The sequence below is a fragment of the Struthio camelus genome, chromosome 4 (genome assembly GCF_040807025.1).
Source record: "Struthio camelus isolate bStrCam1 chromosome 4, bStrCam1.hap1, whole genome shotgun sequence".
In the NCBI taxonomy this organism is placed as follows: Eukaryota; Metazoa; Chordata; class Aves; order Struthioniformes; family Struthionidae; genus Struthio; species Struthio camelus.
The window spans coordinates 46761038-46786211 of record NC_090945.1 but is presented as its reverse complement, the minus strand read 5'-3'; the positions used below and the strand labels follow the sequence as shown (position 1 = coordinate 46786211).

Below are 25174 nucleotides of genomic sequence, written 5' to 3'. Positions count from 1 at the left end.
TCATGAGTGATTATTTTGCTCTGCATGTATATATTTATATATATTTATATATATTTATATATATTTATACATATATTTGTATGTAAGAATACATATACCAAAAGAAAAAGAAAGGGCAAAGAAGGAGAAATACTCTCTGAACTTGAGGAATAAAATAAGGCAGTGAAACATAGACTGTGGGTTGAATAAAAATTAAATGATACATGTTGTCTGATAAGCAAGTTTTTAAAAAAATCAGGCCTGATTTAAACCTAGTCATTATGCATATACATGCACACATATCACATACACACTGTGTGTAGTTATGTGTATTTAAAAATGCAAGCGCAAAGTTGCAAACTGTACTTTCTCAAGGAGGAATATTTATATTTATTAGTAGTAACCCTATATCTAGGACTTCGTTTTTGCTTTTATTAGAAATATGCCAACAGAGGATTTTATTCTGGCTGTAATTTTATTATTTAAGTAGATCCTGGCAAACCAGTTTCAAGCAAGTTCTGCATTGCCTAGGCCAGCACCATGCTGGCAAGTGGCCAGCTCACGGGCATTGCAGTGAGTAACACGCTGAGGCCCAGGGTTTTATCTATTAACCTGCTGCGGATTAACATTTTGCCCCCAAAATGAGTGGGCAAAGGCTTGCGAACAGTTTAGGTGTATCAGTGGGATACTCAGATGTGCTGTTCTGGTTCTGTCAGCAGAGATGACCCAGTCCCAAATCTGCCAGTGCAATTGCTCATTTAATCATTCTGTAACCTAAATCAGTTAGGGCCACCTGGGTTAGATGAGGAGTTTTTAATTAGTACAGCTCTTTCTATTTGAATTATGCTGACCGAACCAGGTCAGAAACACAAGCTGGAAATATCCACATGCACAGGTATGAAATACTGAGATACCTAAGGGCCTGGCAGGGCAGGACACGTCTTAGCCTGGTGCAGCTGTAGCCGGGTACATTGTGACTCTTACTGAGGCCAGAAGATGCAACAGAACACATCTGCACGAAGCAGGGGGGATCTAGAAACACATAAGACTATGACCTGCCATTGTCAATGAGACCAGCAGTTTGTTTAACTTAGTGTCCTGTTCCAGCCAGCAGACAGTGTGCAATGCTTCAAAGAAACATGCAAGCTACCCTATAACCACCAAACGTAATACCCTGAGTAATAACCTGCCTGTACAAAAAGTTTCCCTCCTAATCTCAAGCAGTTAGTTATGCCAGGAAGCCTAAGTATTTTAAATCCCCTGTATCTTATCCTTGGTAAGTATGGATGTTTTATTATCTGTATAAATGTCTAATCATATTTAAGTTCTGGAAAGCCTATCTTCAAAGTGTTGTAGCAGCATAAACTGATCATCCCTTAGAAGGGGAGGTGGGTAAGTATGCTGTTGCCATCTCTCCCTTTTCTTAAATATACAAAAAGTAAAGTATGGAGTGCTTCATTTCTGTACCCAAAGCCAAACAATGACTCCATATAAAAGCTGGAGTTAACATACTGGAGTTTAAGATTCATAGCCTTCCATATGTGCCATAGGCCACAAAGTTCACATGCATATTGTTCACATTTTACTAGAAAATGTGACAGCAGTATTTTCCTGATTATTTTCTACTTATTGACAGCCTTGATGCAATGGATTAAAAATATCATTTGTTACTGGCCAGACTACGACATTTTTCTCCAGAGGCGGCCCAGATTGATGGCATTAAATCTGTGTTGACTCTTCACAATTTCATTGTAGGCAGTATTTAAAAAAATGTAAAATCATTACAACGTGCATTTTGAATAGGTACTGCCTTTCGTCACATTTCTGTTCAGTGCCTGTCACAATGCAGCCTTAGTGAGCTCAGAAACTCTGTGAACTACAGTAATACAAAAAATAAGTATGGGAAAGAAAAAGATACACTTAATTTAAATTTGTTAATGCATATGCTCAACTGTTTGTGTTCTTTTCTGCAATGCTCTTTCAGAAAAGAGTATTTAATCACCTAATGCAACATTGTAGGCGATTATATCAAACAGCAAGAAACACTTAAACCATGCTAGTTCTAAATTAAATCGGTATTCTCCAAGCACTTATTGAGAAACATGAACTTGGCTTGAAATACTTCAAATACAGAATAGCTACATTAGAGAAGCGGCAATACATTCGGAAGAACAGAAAAGGGGTACTTTCAGAAGTGGGTGACCTCTGGATTAACAACTGCACAGCTTTGTTCTATTTTGAGGCTTAAACCCACACATACATACCTGGTTAGAGACTTATCTATCTAGAAGAAAGAATCATACCAGTGAATAATAAAGAAGAGAAAGAGGGAAGTATTGGCATTAGATATGTTGACAGAATTATTCAAACTTCTCAGTATACTCTTGCATGTACATATTTAACTCTTGTTCATAGATGCCATTTAGATATAATTCACAGCTCCTATTAGTTGTCCAAAACATCACAGAAGAATTTGATCAGCCATAAATACTTCTTGATACCAAACACAGTCACAGCATTTACATCTGCTTTTGAAAACCTACACTTATTTCATAATCTTGCGGTGAGAGTGACAAAGACACAAACAGCCTAAGCCTGAGCCATTTTGAGTCACAATTATCATTCACTGGTAAAAGAAACAATCCCCCCTAATCAGTTGGCCCCTAACTATTGGCCAAGGTTTCTCTCTGCTTTTGCTCTCTATCAGACTGCAATAAATTGTTAGATCATGGTAGGTGATGAAAAACACTTAGGAAAAAATCATGAAGATTCCTTTTGAACTTTTTCATAGCTCAGTCGTACAGGATCCCAAGAACAAGAATGTTTCAATCTTATTGTTTCAAAATTAGGACATTTAGGGCTCAGCCTAAAAAAGATTTTTTACAGCTGACATACATGTAAATTATTTTGCAAGAAAGAAACCTGTCAGCTGCATCAGACTGTTTATTACTTTGACAACTTGATTTTGACTTTTTCTGTATGATTTGCCAAGATTAGCTTTTATTTACAGGGTTTTATGTTCTAAGATGAGGTGAAAGTAGGAACAGCAAATAGATCTTTTTCCCTGACATCTCCAATAATTCTACCTGGTCAAATGTTTGGATACATAGTGCTGCAGTAAAAATGCATGATTAGCACACTCCCCTGTGGATTATGAACAGAAAGCATGTGTTAGGCTTGCACACAGCCTGTGATTTACTCACAGTCACATATAAAGGTATTTGCTCTGTCTCTCTAGTGTCTTTAGTGCCCTTTTCTCATTAAAGAAGACAGATACCAACAGATAATGAAATGAGTCTGTTCTGCAAAATACGTATCTGGCTTTTGAAAGAAAACCTACCAACCAAAGTACTAGAAGACAACTTTCAAAAATGTTCTTACAAGAAGAAAATATGCTGTGATTACACAGTTTATTGGTGAGCCTCGTTATACAAAATGTCACGGTAATGGATTTTGTAGTATCGGATAAAAGTATTAGCAGAAATAGTTCTGTAATCTGTTTTCAGGATAATGGTTTTAAGGTTTCATGCATGGCATAAAATGACAATTCACTGTATAACTATTAGCATGAACTGGATTTTAACAAAGACTTAATAGAAATTTCAGATTCCATAAGAATACACTGAGTAAATGCAGAGTTAACAATTGAAATGACTGTATAATAACTATTCCATTTTTTCTATCCTTTAAGGGTGAAAACAGCAGCTTTTTATAATGAATTTTGTTATTTTAAAGCACATACACCAAAATGATCTTTTTGCCGCAGGTTCCTGTTCATCCTAAAGCTACTTAGTGCAGAGCAAAAGGAATAACAAGTTAAACAAAAGCAGCTCTTCCTCAAACGCTCCTTTAAATGAGCTTCATCAAATTTACTGTGGTCTTATGAGCTTTCCAGCCTGGTACACAGAGGAGAGATTTTTCAGGAAAAGCTTGTGTTTTGCAAGATGCGATATGACTGACTCAGTAGATGGCACCCTTCTCTCTGACTCCGAGAGGAACCAGCACTCAGTACTGCTGCAGGTACTGCCCCTTCACTTGGGGTATGAGAAAAATAACGAGCAAACCACATAACCAGGGCTATTGTGACTTTTCAGGAAGGGCCTGTTCCTGAGGCTAGTGCTGTAGACATGCCGCACGTGATGGGCAAGCTACGTGAGTAATCCCAGTAAAGACCATGAAGAATCAACAGAGTTTAGTGGGACTGCTCGCAATACAGAAAGTTAAGGCGTGAGCCTTTGCTAGAGGCCCCTTGGGGGCAGAAAGCTACCTAATTATGGCTGTAAAGCATGCAGCACATATCTGAGTACAACATATATACTGCGATCAGGATTTCAGCCTTATTCAGTTGTACTGCTCTACTTTTTAAAGACTACACAGTACTGCAAATTTAAGAAGTTGGTAATGCATCAGCTTGTTTGCTGCCTCAGCTAGAAGATTTGCTGGTTACAAGGGCTAGTAATCTTGAAAAAAAAGATGGAATTTAAGACAATGTTGGGGTTACTAATGAGCAGAGGAAGTCTTCCACTAATCACTGGATTACTGAAGATTTGAAATTAGAATCTCTTTAAACAAGGATCTCTTTAGAAACAAAATAAACGTGCAGTTTATTATCATTTCTTTCCGTTGGTTTTATTGCACTCTACATCTACCAGTTACAGATTTTTTATCTGAAACACAGTAGAGATAATGCCTTCCTGAAGGACATATATAAAATAATCAATAGTTTGTGATCATCTGGTTTTAGTAATAAATGCCATGACAGGCTATATGTAAGGTGAGCACATTTTCAAAATAAAAAAGGGGCACTTTTGTGGCAGTATTTTCTACAATCATGAAATACTCGAGTGCTCTGCATTCTGGCTTCTTTCTTTGATCTACTCTGTCTGGGTCAGAAACGCTTCACCTAGAGCAGATCAAAGAAAGTTTGAGCAATGCTTCTTCCTCCTGAATCTCTCTCTCCTTCACTTCCCTCTTCTCTGTGGTGCTAGAAATCACAAAAAGAGGGGAAATGAAGGGATCCCTCCCCCATCGGCCACATCTCCTCCAATCTCAAGAGCAGAATTTTATGTTTTGATCAGGCAGGACCATCAGGTCACAAGGCTCATATTGCAGTGCTGTCACTCCACAAGTAATGATGAGCTTTGGACAGAGAGTGCAAAGGAACATACATGCTCACTATACTCATGGTTCTGCATCGTTAGGAATGCTGCAATTCAGTGATGCAACTGAATTCAGTGGGACTTCTCACAATGCATAAAATTAAGCGTGTTAAGACCCTCTGTGATCAGAGTGGGGCAAGGATATAGCAAATATGCAATGTCTATGCAAATACACAGCTGATAGGAACAGACGGTAAAAAGAAGAGACAGAGACAGGGGTTATTGGCCATTATTAGAAAAACCCTCAAACAAAAACAAATTATTTGAATGAAAATTTGGAAATGGAAATTCCATTTCCAAGTTTGTGGTTCCAGCAAGCTTGTGGTGACTTTTAAAAAAGGTGAGCAAATTTTGAAGTTGATTCTGTACAAAGAAAATGAAAAACTAATAGAGCTGTTTGCAGATTTTGGGATAAACTTGATATGGTTCAAGGTGACTTTGTATCTGAATCTAATTTGTGTGCATGCGCAAGGCATCATGAGCCCTATGTAAATAGCAAAGTCTGGTGAAATGTATAATTTTGGGAAGGAGAGGGGGAACACAAAAAACTTCAAACAAAAGAATGGTGTTTTAATGATTATTACAAGTGAAGTGGCTAGAAAATAATGAATTTGCTGCAAAATCTCCTTTCTAGAAAATATATTGATAAAAGTAGACACTCTAACATGTCTCTACATTTTTTATTTTAACAGCCAATTAAAATAGAGGCTTATTCAGCACAAAAAAAAACCGCAATACTTTTAAACACAATGCTTCTGATCTGTGAAATCCATAGAAAATTTAGTAAAATTACTTGCAAATAGCTTTGCTCCGGTCAGTTTAACTGATAGCTTGACTGCCAGTGACAGATACCAGGTATGTCTTACTGACATTCCCCCGGCTTCAAGGGACCATCAGCATGATACAGCAGCGTGGGGCAGCAGTGACTGCTGGGCCAGCAGCGAAGCAGTTAACTACAAGAAAAGGGAACTGTCTGAAGGAATGGGAACTATCAAAAGGTTTGCCACAGTCTTTAGGGGAGCAGAATTCCAAGAAATGGACCTTGTTTCAGCTCTGCTAGCAGTCAAGGCAGGGCTACTTTTGTATCACCAATTGGTTGCATTTCTGGGCTTCATTTGCAAGATCTTCTCTAATACAAACACACAAAGAATTTTAAGCAATGGTTAATATGTATAAATCACAGAAAATACTTATATAAAATTGCTTTTGTTTTATTTGTAAATTAAATTTCAAAATTTGTAACCTCAAGTTTCAAAAAATAAGTGCCATTTGAATGGCACTTATTACTAAAATCAGATGATCACAGATGTACACATACAACGTGTATATTTTAAGAATAGCTCAAATGTTAAGAATTGAAGACAGTGGACCAAACTTTGCTCCTGGTTGTACTGGTGTAAATCCTGGATAGCTCCATTGTAGGCAAAACCAGAATTCAGAACCAGAAACCATCTTTTCTCAGCAGCCACTTGGCCTAAATGAATACTGTGAGAGTAAGCATTATTAAGCCTGTAGCTTTGAATCAGCAGTTAAGAACATCAGAATAGGATGTTAGGAACTCCTGCAAATACAGGAGTGAAATTCCATGCTCTAGAGTAAGATAAAAGCCAGCCACAGATTCTTCATTTTTAAAAATAATTTGGATATCTCTGGTCTTGAAGGCTTGGACTCATGTAGAAGTTTGGTTAGTAGACCAGGTAAGTCATACCTGGACTGCTCTTGTTAATTTTTGAAAAAGTCCTAGTTCAGACTCAACTTCTCCATTTGCTGAAGGGGAAGGAAGAGGTACAGGTGTCTGCAGTCCTGACCAGACATACGTTCAAAACCAAATTGTACCCCAGTCTATAAAAAAGATGAGCTATGCCGAATACTGGAAAACATTAGAACTGTATCTACATTTGGAAACTAGCACTCATTTCTACTGTAGAGATCCCTAGGGCTGTCTAGTTCAATAGCAACTTTTTTCTATAAGCTGAGATTTGTTCCTTTTCTCAAGAGTCATTTCAAAGGACATAAACGGCAATATTTCCTAGCATATATTTTAAAAAATAATCTTTTCACATCTGTAGAAAATGTATCATTGAAATGAAATTTCACTTCCACGTAAGAAATAATAACTATAGCAAGGCATGAATGGACTCTTTTCATTCTGAGTAAAAACATAGCAAGGGAGAGACAGAGACAGAGAGAGAAAGGATGTCCTACAACTACCACTCAAAAGCATTTCCACAGCAATCATTTTGTTACATGTTTTTTCACTTATTTCCTATCCTGAAATGCAAAGTTTTCTACTTCTTTTGCTTGTTACAGTTCAAAAAAATGACTTCAGCTCTTCTAATTATATCATTTAAAGGCTCCATGAAAATGTGACTTAATCACCCATATTCATATTCTGCTATAGCACTATATCTTTTACCTAGGTATAATATAGAAATAGCAGATGTCTGACAACTCCCAAATTGGATATGCAAATCTAACAGTAGGACATATGCCTGTATTTTATATATATATAAGTATGTGCATATATATGTTTATATATATAGAATCAATTCAAATTTATATACACACAGTTGGAAACTGTAGGCTAACTCACGGTTTTGTCAGGAGTTCTACTTGGGCATTGTAAAACTGTGCATATTTCTGCTGCAGGAACCCTGTGCTTATTGCACCAAGCAGTCAGCACCAAGCAGTCAGTGCATAAAATACATAAACGTTGCTGACCACAGGGACCAGATGCAGAACACCTCCCTGCCAGGGAAGACTTTCTCCCTTTCAATAGTTATGGTCCTTCTTGCTCTATTTGATTTCCTCAGTTTTGCAACTCCAGGTCCACAGTGGCCCAGCCTCACCTGGAAGCTCATCAGGCAATTTCCTGGCAAATGAGAGATGTGGCTTTGCACTTCCTCAGGTTTAGGATGGGTGGGAATCCAGATCTCTGCCTCTCAGCAAGTGCTCTATCCACTCAGGTGAAGGTGACAGTTTTAACAAAGGTTTTTGAGACTCCTTTGTCCTCTGTGTTTAGGAGACATCTGCTGTTCATTTTTCTAAACTTAAGTGGTTGGCAAATAAAAACATGAAATCATTTACTTCAGAGGTTCAGATACAAGCCACTTCTTGGGCATCCACCTGGCTCAGGCACTGGTTTGGTTGCATGCTATGAGCATCAGCCTAAAGATCTCACTTTCCTCACAGCTGTTTCAGGACCAAACTGGGCACAGTGACCACAAATCTTACAACCACATACCTAACTTGTAGGAACTGTAATGCTCCATATGGTCATATGTAAACCCCGAATTTGGAATAAGGAACCTACTTCTCATACCTTTAGAGTGGCTCACAAGCTTTATATAAGGTATGGCTATGCTTTTGTTCCCTCAGGTGTGTAAACATGAGTTCTTTTCCTTGCTGAATCTCAGCTAAAGCTCTGGAGGATATTTGTGACATTTTAAGGACTCATGGGGTCCTGAAAGTGCACTCTTGAGACCTGCATTTGTTTTCTGAAAAGAAAACCTCAAAGATGATTTTTGCAGTTTCTCTTGGCTGGTGACTGGCATGTCATCAGGCAATTAAAGTGTTGCTGTATTATTTTCATATGTTAAAGTAATCAATGCAGTTAAAGAGTATCTCAACAATCAGAACAGAAGATAGGATGCTTCAGAATTCAAATATTTAGATTTTGAGAAGCCTTAACTTCTTCTAAGTTTCACTTTGGACTTCAGGTTCTGTCCACTGGCCAACGGAAAGAGCCAAGCAAGGATTTGCATCACTTCCAGTCTAACTAATCATGAGAGCAGAGACTACCTTTGATTCCTGATGAGGGTCTACCGTTGCCATTGTGTATTATACAATAAACTGTTTACATAGCAGCCTTTTGTTACAGGTTTTAAATCTTCTCAGGCTGCCAGTTTGAGGCTGAGGCTGCCAGCTGGCAGACAGAGAGGTGCTTGTGCTCCAACTGTTGGAGGTAATTAACAACCCAAACTGTCAGAAGGTGACAGCCGGCAGAAAGTTCCTGCCCTGGGGTCACAGCTGGATTCCGGCAAGTTACTCCTTGATTTACCAGTAAAACTAATAATGTAAGTAATATTGATATTAAATTATAAAACAAGGAGGACTGAGCTTGCGTTCTATTTTCTACCTTCAAATTAAGAAAATTAGTATTAATATTCTGAGGCAAATAAGCTAGTTTAACTCACTTTTTAGAAAAGAAAGAATGAAACCCCAGTCTGGTAAAAATTGGGTGGACATAACTATTAGGATGGTTGCAGGCCATTAGACTGCTGGGTTGGCATTTTCCTGAAATTATAGAAAGTTAAACCAATATCCAGTATTACTAATCTGGGCAATGACTATTGACCACAGACTTTTAATTTACATACTATACTCAAAATGTCACATTAGATTTACATTCGCAGCAAATAACTGGCTATAAATGGAAATACAGAACTTTTATTTTGCTGAAATAACTGTTAATTATTTTAGAAAATATTACTACTTGAACAAAGCATTAAGGTATGTGCTTAGCTTAAATATAAATACAGTAGAACCAGCAAGTTTTAAGTGCAACTTTTTTAATTGGAAGCCAAAATATTATTGACGTTTGGTCCAGAAGAGTAAAAGAGCTAGATATTTGATCAGCTAAATGCTAGCATATAAATGACATTAGCATTGGCAGGTCTCTTTCCTTCAAATATACAATAACTGATGATAATCACATTTCCAATGTAGTTAACTTTGCTTATGATTTGAGATACTCTTCACAGTTGAGTTGTATTTCATAATATTAAGTATGTGCTTTTCTAGCCTTAACGTTCTGGTTATCCGGGATGAATTGCAGAACTTCCTATTTGGGTTGGATGTGAAAAGCACTGGATCATTCAGAGCTTTTCCTTCGTTATTCCCCAGTGCTGTGCTCCATATGTGTGTGTGTATAAGAAGCACCACTCCATCAGAATGACGCACAGGAGTCTTACGCAGAAGTGACTAGAGAAGTTTAGAGTTTTTGCTCTATATAACTTCTGACTTTTTCTTTAAGTGCAAAATACCACAGGAACATTTCATATAAGTTATAATTTGATAGTTTATATAATGCTGAACTTCTTTATTTAATGACCTTTTACTTAATGCATGAGGATTTTCAGTCCTGGGGAGGGAAGGTGGTAGAGTAAAAGAACTCCAAGGCCACAGCCTGTTGTGTTATGAAGTAACCAAAGCAAAATTCCTATAAAATACTAGAAAACTAATTCAAATACAAAAAATTTTGAATTAAAAGTCTTTTGGCAAGGATTTTCTTGACAACAATGATTATTAGTCAAAGAGCCATTCTTTTTGTAGAAAACATTTCTGTATGTTTTAACTCGTCAGATATGATGAGAGAGCTTTTCACATCAATGTGTCTTTTATCTTTATGATATTCTAAAGCTATCTTCATCTACTATAACATGGTGTAAACAGACTTCTGGAAGCTATAATGATTGATGTCAGCTGAACATTTGGCCAAGGTGTTAATTTGTGATGAACAGTCACATGAAATTAAAAATCTTGAGATGTATTTTGGCTCTTACAGTGACTTATTCTCTGATCTAGGAAGCTTTAAAATATTCTGCCATAACTCTGAATGATAATCAGCATAGTGATATTTTCCTACACTACCTTTACACACACACACACACACACACACACACACACACACACACACACACACACACACTGTGACAAATAAGTTCTATTTATGCCTTTTACCAAAACTTTGATGTAGGAAAAAGAGTGCATGAGGCTCTTCCTGTTTATGAAGTGCTTTGAGATGCAAGAGCAATAAGTACTACTACTAAGTAGAAATTCAGAAATAATACATATTCGAAGTAGGTATCAGCATGCTAGAAATAAGCAGCAATTTCAAAAGCAATCAGAAAATCTAACAGGCAATATGCATTAGAATAGACAAAAAGAGAAGTGACACTCATAATACAGGTACTGTACACAAAAACAGTATCTCTAGTCCTTTTAATGAATATATTATGAGCGTCATACAAAGGGAGAGTTAAAGTTAACCTTAAAGCACTGCTTTAGCTTACTGATATTTGCCTGTCTCTCATCTGTGAGTCTGATGGGCTTTCCAGTCTAAAACACACAGGCTGGAAGATAGAAGTGGTCCCTCTTGGCAAGTGTTCAAGGGTTTCCTGGTGCACCCTCAGGTCTTGGTCCAGTTTGAAGCCAGGTCACTGTCAGTATGTGCACTTCAGCCCAGAAACAGGGATCTGCTTCCAGACCCTGAAGCTCAATCAAATCTGAATCAATCAGATTTCCTCCTTCTAAGTCCTGAAATCTCCTGAAGGTGTGCTGGAGTTTAATCAAAGGAACATGCTTTATTGACTGTTATCAATTCTGAATGCATGAGTTTCCTGAGAAGTGTTCTACACTTGTTTTTTAGCTTTCTGAAGCCCAGGGGGAAGGAGGAGGATTTGGTGACATTTCAGTACGTTACCTTTCTTCGGAAAGCACACCTTGGTGTAAATCAGCCCTGAATTCTCAGGACCAATGAAAGATCACTCTTGAAAGTTTTACTACCATCAATACCATTTCTTGTTTCGGTATAAATTTTTAAGGATCTGATTCCACACCCATTTAAGTTAACAGGAGATTTGTCATTGATAGCAGTGGGAACAAGACCAAACCTTAAGGGTATATTAACTAGCCATAAGGAAAATTCTATTTGGCTAATGTTAGCTTATAAATTCTTAGCCCAGATGTTCATGCATTTTACAAAAATTTAAGAAAAAATGTTGGTTAACTTTCATTTCCAACCTTGTAACCCAGCCTCTGCAGGATACTTCAAGGAAAAGAATAATTTTTAGAGAAAAAGGAAGAATGGTGAATGATTTGAAAATTTAAATTTAAAAAAAAGTTATAGAGAACAGGTTAAAAAAAATACTTAGAAAGTCTGAACTGAATGTAAGGTTCCTTCAGCTGGCTTCATACTGCGAGTGCAGCCTTCAGTCCTCCCAGGAATCTTTACCAAGAAATCCAGAGTAACTTACTAACAATAATGGGAATGATGTTTACAGTCCAAGAAGCCAATAAATACACGTAAGAGAACAATAAAAAAAAAAAGAAAGGTGGGGAGTTCATCCTGAAAAACTTCATTTAAACTAACAAGGGCTAAAAAGCTGAAAATAGAAAACAGTTACAGTTTGGTTTTAAAAACTATTTCAAATAAACCAGCACTACCTAATTCTGCATTCAGTCTTCCAGGCCCCATGTTGAATAGATTCCCCTTATTGCTCCAACTCTTCTTCTAAGATGCACTAGCCCAAATTTTTTTTTTTTGCAAAAATATTCTGTCTCTGTGACATATTCTTTGGAGGAAGTATCCTTCTTTCATATTTCCTCAAAATAATGATGCTACCAATTCATGTTGCTCCCAATTTTCATGTTTACGTTCCACCAGTATCATATTGTTCTTCCCCTTCTATCTCTCCTTTTCCCTTTATTCCGGTCAACCCTTTGGCAAAGCAATGACACACAACTGTATAGGCAGATGTCATATAACATGAATTACGACTGTAGAATATTAGCTCCTTTACACTGCCTGCATCCTAAATCCCCTAGTATTATATGCTTCAGTTGTGACACTTCCTTTTCAGCACTGCGCTGGGGCTAGCACACCTAACTCCAGAACTTGTCATCATAAATGGGATGTGCTCAGTGGTTCTGAGCAGGTGACTCTTCTCCTGGTAGCTAAATTTTTGTAAGTCTCTGGAGAGAGCATAGGCATTGTTGTATGCGAGCACACTACAGAAGATCAAAGCTGGAAGATGAGGTACAGGAAGCTTTTGATAAACCAGTATGACTTTTAAAAATAGAGGCTGTTAAATACTCAAGCTACATCAGGAAAGGGGAAGCAGAGTGCAGATTTTTGAATCAGGGAACAAGTTTGGAAGAAGATAGAGAAAGCAAGTAAGAGGAGACATTCCTATTTTCGACCAACAAGGAGAAACCTGTTGAGAATGTGAAGATATAAAGGAACCTAAATTTGCAACTTAAAACAGCAACTTTCATTCCATTCCAGTCACGAGCTCTATCAGCGAAGGAGCTTGGTTAAATTGTGAGTTCTACAATGACCTGAAAATCAAGAAGGAATCATACTCAGTTACTATGTCTATATTAAAATAGTAGCAGTAGGGACAAAAATCACAGGAGTGCGAGACACTACTAGGCCCATAAAGGGTAGCAAGTGATAAAAAGGATCGTAAGAAATGATTCTATGTACGTATACTATTAGTAAGAGAAAGACCAAGCAATGAATAAGCCTGGTAATCAACAGAGATGAAAAATTTAACAGTATTAGATAATCCCCAAAAGGGTAAAGTTTTTAATACTCTTTCGAATCATGCTTTGCAAAAAGCAATTATCTGAGATCAGATGGGTTGTGTGATCAGCGCTGACAACAGCATGGTAAAAACTCAGGCTGCAGCAAGTTATATAAATTACAGGACTTCACATAAGCCATGCCCGAATAAAATCCAGTAGATATTTAAAGAAGTGGTAAGGTAATCCTCGAATCATTTGGAATTAAGGAATCTGCAGAGGTCAAAGAGCATCGGAAAAGGACAAACATGGTGCTTATTGAGAAAAGGGGGGAAAGGGAGAACTGGAGAACCGTAGAAAAGCTAGCCTGACTTCAGTCCATTGAAAGATAAACAAACCATCTATTTCTAAGCACTTAGAAGATTATCCACTGATAAGTAACAGCCAAAAATAATGTATCTAGAACAAATATGTCAAGCTAATTTCTTTCTATGACAGGGAACAAATCTCAGAGGTAGAGAAGAATAGTAGATGTGCTATATCTTGACTTTACTAAAATGGTCAGTATTGTTTTACATACATGTGATCCTCTTAAAAAATAAGAAACCTTCTACCTGACACTACTATAAAGGTGGTGCAGAACTGGCTGGAACACAATATGCTGTCATAGAAAGGCTGTATCAACTTGGGTTCTACCAAAATCTCTCTTCAGTCTGGGTACTATGCAATAATTTCCTTAAAGACTTGGGTGGTACAACAGGGAGTAAGTTTACGAAATTCTGACATGATACCAAGCTAGGAGGAGTGCAAGCATTTTGGAGGACAAGGTTAGAATTCAAAACAAGCATGACAAATGGGAGAAATAGTCTATAATAAATAGAAAGCAATTCAGTAGAGACAAATATAATATTTAAGTAGGAATAATCAGCTTTAGAAATACTGGATGAGCAACGACTTGTCTAGATAGCAGTTCTACAGAAAAGGATCTGGTTGTGATAGTGCATCACAAAATAGACAAGAGTCAAAAGTGTCTTAACATTTCAGCAAAGTAAATATCAAAATGGGATACATAAATAGGAGAGTAGTATGTAAAACATCCAGCTTTACAATTGCTCTTTCAAGACTCAACACGGTTCAGAATAGAAGAAAATGATCAGAGGCTGAGAAAATGTGAATTACAAGAAACAACAGCTAAGCTGGATTCAGTTTAGAGAATTAAAGAGTGAGTGGTGACATCACATGCAACTGTGTAAAAGGTCACTGCAAAGAAGATATTAAATTATTTTCCATGTCTACTGTAGGAAGGAAAATAAGTAATGGGCAATAATTTTCAGCAAAAGCATTTAAATTGGAAACTTTTTCTTCCCATCTCTCTGTAAGGGTACTAGAGTAGGTAGACAATGGAACAGATTACATGAGGAGACTGTGGGATCTCCATTTCTGGCATTTTATAAGAACAGGTTAGGCCAACATCTGTCAGGAATGTTTTAGTTATAGTTTATTTTTAGGAATAGTTTGGAGGCCAAACTAGATAACCTCTCATGGCCTCTTCCAGCTTCATTTTTTATGAAAATGTGGCTGCAACCTGAAGAGTTAAATACATACAGTAAATAAATTTCTTGTGAAACACACAATTTACTGCATGGATTTCAAATCAAAATAAGCAGTCATGTGAATTCCTACTGGAATTGCTAGAACTGTGTAATAGCAAATTATGCACAGTCCTGGATTACTGAAAAGGATTGCTCATCCAAAGGCCTTGAACTCTGCGCAGCACGAAAATGGCACCCAGAGCTGACTGACAGGGCCAAGTTGCAATCCCACCTCAGTCAGGAGCAAAACTCTCATTGATTTCAGAGGGACCAAGACTTGGCTAGTCTTTTTTTTAAGATATAGCACTACATAATGCAATATATGCCATATGTCCCTTTTTACTAAACAGATATATATGTACATTTAAATATTTCACATTAATATCTTGTTGTCAAATAGTCATTTGACAGAATTTAATATGATCAGTTTAACAAAACAAGATGCTACTAGTCAAGTACATCTATCTGCAAGAAATACTTAGGAAGAAGTCTGAAATCTGAATTCCCTATTGCTTCTATTTCTCTAGTCTATATAAAATTGTATAAATGAGGAAATAGCACCAAAGACCTATTAGTAATAGTTATTTCCTAATTGCAGTGGGAAGCATCCTGCATGTTTAAATAAATATTGTTAACTCTGACCTCTTGGTTTGCCAGGACTGATAAGGCAATTGTTTGACCTATATGAAGCGCATACAGTATGCATGGATTGAAAGCAGCAGGAAAACAGGAAACAATAAATCAGAAATTAGAGCACTGATTGTTGTAGCTAATTACATCAGACTTCTGCTTAATTTCTCACTCTGTCATTCTAACCTGATTTTCTTGCCAACAGACTTTGCAAATTGCTGGTGTCACGTACATACAGCAAATAATAATCTTTAGCTACTATGATTGACAAATGAATGAGAAGGAGAACATAGTTTATTATGGAAGAATGAACTGTGACACACACCAGATACCTGCTGAGATGCTTTTTTAATTCACTTACCTAGATATGCTGCATGATACATTTTGCCAGGACCACAGGTTTTGGCATCACAACAGATTAATTGAATTTGTGGCTTGGTTTGATAATGCTGGACAAAGAAGAAAAAATGAGACTATAAATGGAGAAAAATGGCATAGATTGATTTCCACAGCAAGAAAGATGAAGTGGTAACTAGACCATTTAAATTAAATTCTGAAAATAATACGCTTAGAATTAGGCAGATTAATCAGCATGTTGTTTAATCTTGACATTGTTGTCTTCGTACTGCACATCAGCTATCTTGGTGTCCTTATTATTGCCTCTTTTTACATTACTCCACTTTCAGACTACGCTATCTTTCTTTGTTCTGCTTCATCACTGCCATCAGTATCTTCAGCTGGTATAAATTAGCACAGCTTCCTTGAAGTGATTGGAGCTGTACTGGCCATTTTACCATAGCTGGGGATATTTGATAGAACATAAGCAAATAATTTTAAAGTCTCTAAATTCTGCTTACCAATCCAATTATTTGTCTCTTCGCATCTGAACAAAACTCATTAGCTGTGTTATTAATACACTGTCTTTCTCTAAAGTGCATGCTTTTCTTCAGATCAGCAGGTTGCTCACACTGTTTTGAGACTTCAGGCCACGCTATTACACTTATATGCACTTGATGATAGAGAGATATGCAGTTTTCACTTTTCTCAATGATGTCTGTTAGAATACCAATAGCACTAAGTAAAGGCTAGTAGAGCCAACTAGACACAATGGAGCAGCACCAGAAGGATTAATATTATATCCTCATGGCCTGTTCTTTGTATATTATGTATTCTGTTACTGCCTATATGATTTAGCAAAGCAACATCTGGAAGAAAAAAACTTTGGCCCAGCCTAATGTTTTATTCACGTGGGATACCCATATATCATCTCTGTCTAATGCTATTTCAAGTACTACAAATTATCTTCTCCACAACTACTGCCATGTCTGCTTAATCCCTTGTATTTTTTTTTTTTTAATGGGTAAATTTCTAAGTGTCAAGCTCTAGAAAACAGCCAACAGGCCAACTTGCTGAGGTTCTTAGCTACGTATTTCCAGAGGTCTTCCAGTCTCTCCCTGGAGGGCCATCAAATCACCTCAACTGACTGTCATGGCCCAGTAGTCATACTGGTCTGCAGTGCTTGCAAGGTTGGTAGGACTCTCCGAGTGTTCTCTTTTTCCCTGCCTGAAAAACATATAATTCTCCTTCCTCCAGAAGTTCCTATATTGGTGGCAGGGATTATACGTTACTCCAATAGTGCTCTCTCTTTAGGAGTCAATTTCAGGACAGTTATACCTGAAGCACTGTGCTCTACATTATGTGATTTTCTATATGCAATCACAAATTTCAACAATCAAGTTGCTTTTTTCGAGCTATGTTAAATTTTAATGATTTATGATTTGATTGCTCCAAAATGCAGCACATTTATTTAGATCTTTCTCCCTGTTCTTTTAGTCTGTAGTTTACTCAGACTGGCTTTTTACTGGAACTGCTTCATTTTCTCTGTCCCTCTGCCTCATTTCTAGTTTTTGTATTGATGGACTGATGACCAGATCATTTAAAACTAGGAACCAAAAATAAATCTTTTGTCTGAAATACAGACAGAGAATATGCATGCAGAAGGAAGTTAAATTAAAATATTTAATATGCACCAAACTTTACTGGCAAGACTTCTGCATTATCTGTAATGATAAAGCAATAGTCTCATCACAGCAAGACTGTTGCCTTCTCATTACAGAAAAAGCAGTAACAATATACCATAGCACCATTTGCTGCTCGATAGAGGTAGGCCACGCTAGAACACTTTTATGGGGAGCCAGCTGAGAACATGGAACACTTACACTTCACCAATATAAGCGCCAAGTCAGGGAGCTGATCTAGCAAACAGTCCAATAATCATAGGAGAGACTAATGGTATAGAAGAAGCCCTGTAAAAATTCCAGTTGCTTTCTTAATCCCTCATATTATCTCTTCAGATTCCTGGCCTTGTTTAGGAAGAAGCCAGTTCATCCATCTCCATATAGACGACAAGCGTAGTCTTGTTTGTGGCATTGGTATCAAAGACTAAAGCATGGATAAAACAAACAAACAAAAGCTAATCCAAAGCCATTTGAAAAATAGCATTAGAGCTAGGAAACATGCTGGTTACCTATCTTTACGCGTGAGAGCTAATGGGACTATTCATGTATTTGAAGTGTATTCTTAAAACTACTTGGTACAGCCAAACTTTTGTCTTTGTAGACAGTCTGAGACATATACGGGGAAAGCTTTTAAACCGACTACACAGAACCAATAGACATATCACACATATACCATTAGCTTTTCCTAGAATAAAATAAACTTGAAGAATGCAGCATGAGTCCACTTTTTTTTTTCCTCATAGCCCTAGGAGCAGTTTTCTTTTAAAAACTGATTCAGTAAGCCTCTGGTTGCCCTTTGAAATTCAAAAGTGAGTGAAAGCTGAAGAACTCATACTTTTGTTGTATTTTTCTGTTTGCTGTATGCTAACTCCCACCTATTTTTCTATTACTATAGATTTTGACCTTTAACATTAACACAAAAAAATCTGAAATCTGCCTTTCTGCATTGGACTCTGTACAGAAGTCCTCTAACTAGACCACCCCTTCACAGGTAAGAAAAGCCATTAAACCCTGTGAATTTTCACAGTGGATAAGCCTAGATTAATTTGACACAGGTGTTTGCATAATACTGTGCATGGGAACATTCACAGTGTCCCCTAGCTGTTTCTCCTGTGGTGGTCTATCTTAGTACTCTCTGGACGCTAATCTAAAACATGTAAGAGGACCAGCTGGCGCAGGACTTTGTAGACAGATTTTGTTATGCTGTTTGTGTCACTTTGATGTTTCTTTTGCTTTGCATATGAATACATGTAGAATTAGGAAGAAAACATTAAGAGCCATATGCTGGAATTAAGTTACAACTGTTGGTTTCTTACTCAATTTTTACAAAAACAAGTCCTCGATTTTGTACTACACAAGCAAATGAGAGTGTCATTATGAGCGGCGCAAAAATTTAGAGGCAAATCTGCCCTCATTTGCACCTATGCAACCCCTGCTGAAGTCAGTGGGGTTGAACAGATGTAACAGAGTTCAGAATGTGTCCCATTAGTCTTTATTTGTATGCTACTCATTTACGTTAAATTATACTTGATTATAAAGACAAACAAGGTGATGAGCATCAACATCCAAGTATCTGGACATTAAGATAGTGCATCTATGTATGTGAGAAACTAGAATTATTGAATCAAAAGTTGCACCTAATGTCAGGTAAGGTATTTTATGAGGAAATTCCATTATTTCAGTATCTTTTACCAGACTGGAATACTGAGGAGAGCAAATTCTGTAGTTAATGTGTAAAATAGGTGCTACCTACCCTGAAATTCACCCAAATGTGGGTCCTGCTTGTATTTATCACTTACATATTTCAAATGTGCAATTAAAGAACATAAACAGTTTACAATTAATCATGGATAAAATTCAGTCCATTAATACAGGAAGTGCTCACATACCTAGCCAACTGGAGACACAATAGTATATTGGCAGGATCAAACAATGTAACAGTGTGTGATAGCAACATTTTTCAAAAGGGCAAGATGAATCTTCAGGGTCTGATTATCCTCTCACAGCATTACAGATTGGCAGCTAATAGGATTAGACTGGTTTTAAACTTGTATAACTGAATTGGGCCCTGTATAATCAGAAAGCTGCCATATCACAGATCATTTTTGTTCTACCAATAACCCAGGGAAAATCCAGGGATACATCTGGAAGTTCACTTTGTAAGTAAGTGAGATAAGAATCAGGCCATGCCTGAAAATTATAATTAGACATAAACTGAAGGAAGAAAAAATATTTTGAAGTGTGTAAAGCTTAGCTTAACGTATCTGTTCGCTGCAATTCTAAAAGACTGCTCATATCCATTGACAAATTAATGTAATTTAGGATTTGCCAGTTGTACGCAGCTTTGCACTGCTTTTAGAGATATGAGTAACATGTAACAGCAATATTCACATTTTGAGGTAAGCTTAATACCATACTAATAAGAATATAAGTAGTATAGATGCGATTAATTCAAAATCCATAAACTTTTCTGCACAGAATTGTCTCAGGTATCACAAACTCAAGCTGTCAGATTGTTTGAACAGTAAAATTTACCATTGATTTTAAACACAAAGGCAATAACCAAGCAGTGAATAACATTTCACTTAGACCTACTAATCATAAGGCTTCACTTTCCTCTAGACCATTACATATTTCTTTATTTGTTAGATTCAAATGTATAAAACTATTTACAAGCAATGGAAATAGCTAAGCAATTCAAATTGACTTAAGGTACTTCATGTATCAGCCACTGACTTCACAGATTTGTTTAGTCTTATCTTTAAGCAGATCACACAAGCCATTTTTTCAGATAATATTTTAGGAATAAATTCATGAGTTTATTTACATATTCTTGTGTTTCTTATAATTTTAACCTACTGTGAGAGAAAAAGAAATCTTTTCTACCTGATCTGAAATGTTAGTCCCTGGAAAGATTTGTATTCCAAATTTATACCATCCCTTAAGTGAGATGCCTCATCCTGTCTTCAAGATAAGATTCCAGGCATTGCTCAGATACTTGGGTATAATTTATTGTAGCCACACAAAAGTCAGATCTAAATCCTTTTGGACCACGATGCCACAAACCAGCAGTTCAAAGTTCAAAGGGGGAGGCGGACACATGCAATTAAGTTATCACTGTTGGGATAACTGTAACCCTTACTTTGCTTTTAGCGCTTCTGGGATTCTGAAGATTGCAAGATGGCTAAAAAAAAAAAAGGAGCATTGTCCCCACCATTATATAGGTCCCCACTACCTATATTTTCGTTGCATAAATCACAGCAGTTGGAGTAAAATACATTCAGTGAATGATTTCCTGCCACTAAGGAAAAAAAAAATCGAAAATCTTGTTTCCTGATGACTACAAACTTCTCTTGACAAACCTCCAGTGCCAAATGTGGTTTCCATTTACTGTTTTGGGATTTATTTGTCTATGCCAAAGTTCAGGTGTGCCAGCTCTTTGTAATAAGCCATTTGGATGAAAGCTTGGCTAGCTCAAAGGATTCTGATGTATTTTATTGCTGCCTTTTAAGATTATTGTTCAGAAATACCAACTCTAATTTTGAAATCAATTAGCCATGCAGTCTGATGAGGTGTTGGCCCAGCTCAGGTTCACACCCGCTGTCCGCAGATTATTGTTAAGTTGAGTAAGGTCCTTAGTGCTGCTCTGCGCGCAGGCATCTGGTGTACATATGTTTGATGTCCTCACAAAATGACGCTGATGGCTTAAATGGCAAGGCTCTAATGAAGAAAGCCTAGCAAGTTTGCTGCTGTTTGCCAGCAAAACATGACTTTTACAGGGTTGTGTAAAAGTCCTTTTCCCCCGTGTTTAACTCTTCCATGTCAAGAGAATATAAATCTTCTCCAGAGTGTGGCGATTCAGTGAAGATGAAGAGAACAGGACCTGAGGGTCTACTATCAGTGTGCAAGACGAACATCCCTGTTGGTTCCTGCACCTTCCCAGCATTAGGATGGCATGCGCTCAGCCTTGTGCTCAAAAGTGTTGCCTCCAGAGGGGAAGCAGATCTCACCTGCACCAGCCAATGAGCTCCGCAGAAGGCAACGTTGCTCCTTTGCCTTGGGCAGCATGGCTGGGAGCAGAGCCAAAACCAGACACACCCAAACTCCTCAGGGAAGAGAGAAGTTAGTGAAACCATTCACAGTGGTTTGCATTGGTTTACCATTACAAAATGTCTCATGTTACCCCAAACAAAGAATGAATATATAAGAAGGTTATTTTCCATTACAGAAAGTTTTTCAGCATTTTCTGCAGTTTTGTGCATGAGATCTAAGATTATAACCTCAGAGGCATGTAAAATTTAAATTAAAAGAAAAAAAAAGAAAGAAGAACTCTTATTGGGGCCTTTTAAAGAGTACAAGAGACCTAAGTACTTACTGCCATAGACTAAGGCTCCTTTGAAAATCAATTCTTCCTTCTTTTAACTGAAAAATACTCCATCGAATTCATCAGGATGAACAACTGAATATCAGCAATATCAGCCATATGGGAGGAAGAGTAATAGCAGGGATGTGTGAGGAGTTATTTGTATAGTCTATATCAAATGATAGATGCAAAACTACCAGGCTAGTCATCTTGCAAGAATTTACAAGTATTGCATTGTAGCTTCAGAGATGGAACCGTTTATCAAAATCAGCCTTCCATTCAACCCGTCTGCAACATTTTGGAAAATGTTAAGTACACACAGCCTGAATTTCATCTAACTTTGTTTTTTTTTTTCCAAAGCTAAAACTATTTTGGTTTTGCTTACATTAACCATCACAGTCGTGTGGTCATTTATAACCATTGTTCCCTATGCTAAATAGAACAAATATCACTGAATAAGAACTAAATAAAGTCAATTACTCTAACTCAAAACCCTTGTGACATGAAAATGAAGTTTCTATTTAGTCTAGAAGGTGAACACAGAAACTGAATTCTACCTGCAACAAAAACTACTTGTGGCCCCAGAGTGACTGGTATTTTGGTCTTGGAGATCCAGAATCAACTCCGCCTTTACGTTGGAAATCGAAGTCATAATTATAGCATGGGTATAATTTTCCTCTTCTGTTTTTTTTTTCCTGTTTAGACACACCACCAGTCTCACGCTCTTTTGCATTAATGTAGCTTGTCTTTAAGATCAAGTCTGAGAAATATCAATTTACAGCTCCTTAAAACAACCAGGTTTTCAGTTTCTTCTTTCAGCTTCTTACAGGTGGTAATTTCATCCAGTGATCTACTGTAATTATACAAATACCATACACCAAGCACAGAAGGAAATTCTATAAGAGACTATGCATTTTTACTTTTATGCTCTATTAGTGTTTCTTTTACTCATATAAATGTGTGAAATATTATGCTGATGGCTTCAGGTAATACAGTGGGAAATCGTTGGATACAGTGAATTATATGTACTTCCTTTACTTGCTGCTTTTTAATTTGGTAGAATATTCCCTCGTTATTGTAAAAATACAACTCAAATTGTGCTCACACAAAGGTTTATGGGCAAAAAGGTTGAAAAGCACAGGACTCAATCATCTGGTTCAGTCCAGACTCCCAACAGTCATTCTAAAGGAAAATTACTGTCTATAGAGCACAGACACTAACATGGTCATGCAGAATATCAAGATTCAACATGCAGGAATCAAGATCTTTCCTTCTGCTCTATTCTCCTCGTAAGAATAAGAAAAAGGAGTACATGAAGAGAAGGAAATGGGGAAAAGGAAGGAAGCCCCAGGAAAAGAAGAGAAAGCTACACTGGGGGAAAGTTCAGGGAGATAGGGCAAAAATCAGTTCCTATTAATGGGAATTTCCCCTTCCTTAATTCCCTGTCAATTAAGCATGAGAAAAGGAAATAGTCATGACCCTGAGAATGTAAGAGCCACTCTGAGTCAACCTGAGGGTCTGTACAGATCAGTGTTCTGCCCCAAAGGTGGTCACTAGCAGACATGCAGCGATATAAGAAACAAGGAAGAACAGAATGATCTAATAGCCTCTTAGCTTTTAGAAAGCAGTGAGCAATCTGCTATGTACAGGCTGCTGTGTTTAACAGACAATGATGGATCTATCCTCCAAGAATTGAGGATATTTGAGAGTATGAACCCAAATACTTTTGTACTTTTTAACTTCCAGAGCATTCCATGGCCATCATTTAGTTACATGCTGAGTGAAAAAAATACCTTCTGTTGTCACTATTTTTATGGGCTGAGTTCTTGCGAAAGAAATAGTAGATAATCATTTCATATTCACCTTTTCCATATCATTCTTGATTTTATAAGGCCTCTTCCATATAGTCCTTTAATTGTTTGTTTTCTTTCAAAGCTGAAGAATTTGACTCTCTCTAGTTTTCACCCATACAAAGGTTATCAGTTATCCTTTATCAGCCTTCATTCTTTTTCTGGTTCTATTTCATAATTGTGGCAATGGGATGAACAGGCTCCGTATACCAGATTCAGTTTTCAAGTGGGACTCGACATTCCAGAAAGCAGAGCTTGCAGATCAAAAGTCTGAGAAAGCTTGCCTCCAGACCAGGCAGATCTGGTATCACCCTAATATACTGTAAACAAATAACTTTTCTTTTGCATCCTGGAAGGTATATTAAGGGAAGTTATATTATTTAAAATACCACAAAATTATAGGTGACTAAAGGGAAAAATGAAGTTCTGCCAAAATTCTATTTCTTTTAAATGATTAATAAATTTCATGTTAGTTGGGGCTGAAAAGAAAGGTGTGTAAATGGAAGCAGTTTGGCTACTCCTGTGTCAACACTGGAATACTTTAATTAGTTTTCCTAGTTCCTGTTAGGTTTGTCAAACATTATCTTTTAAAATTAAATTTATTAAGAGGCTTTGATATTTTTATTGGGATTCTATCATGTTCAATAGCGGTTAGTTAGTTTATGTTTCACTTACTTAAATCCATTTACTTTACCATTAGGCAGGCATATGGTTCAGATAATATGTAACACCAACATAACTGGCAGACTCATTGATTGTCTAATGATAACAATAATACTAGTAGTGTAGACCAAATTGCTATAGTTAAAGCTGTTTGACATAAGAGATTTTTTTACAATTACATAGGGCTTGAGGGTAAACTTTGGTAAAATTACAGAAAACCCATTATGATATTTCCTCAGAATCATTTTTATAGAGTCTGACAGCTGAAAACCATGCTTGGCCTCAAACACATACCAGGAAGCCCACCACCTGACTACCACTGTCAAGAGTTATTGTTTGGCACATTAGTATTTGAAGCTTGACTCGTGAGCTTTAAAATACTTAAAACACTGTACATATATTAGTATATAATAATTTCAGTGAAAGCCTCAAAAGTATTTCAGTGCATTTCAGTGACAAAATTGAGATTCTATTATAGGAAAGTTCAGTTTGTTTAATGAAAGGAATTCCTTTCTAGTGAGCAGCTAAGTTCACCAACTTCACATTTCACAACAGAAATGGTCATGCCACTGGGAAAGATAGATTCTGGGAGCTTTGCCTATCTATTAGCTGT

General features: G+C 37.0%; 1 long non-coding RNA gene across 1 annotated transcript in view; it reads right to left on the bottom strand.

Annotated features, from left to right (window-relative positions):
* LOC138067198 (uncharacterized) overlaps positions 1–25174 on the bottom strand; it is a 121947-nt gene that overhangs the window by 15638 nt on the left and 81135 nt on the right. Inside the window, exon 4 of the long non-coding RNA XR_011141024.1 lies at positions 16029–16116. This is a non-coding gene — a long non-coding RNA (uncharacterized lncRNA). The remainder of the gene's footprint in view (positions 1–16028; positions 16117–25174) is intronic.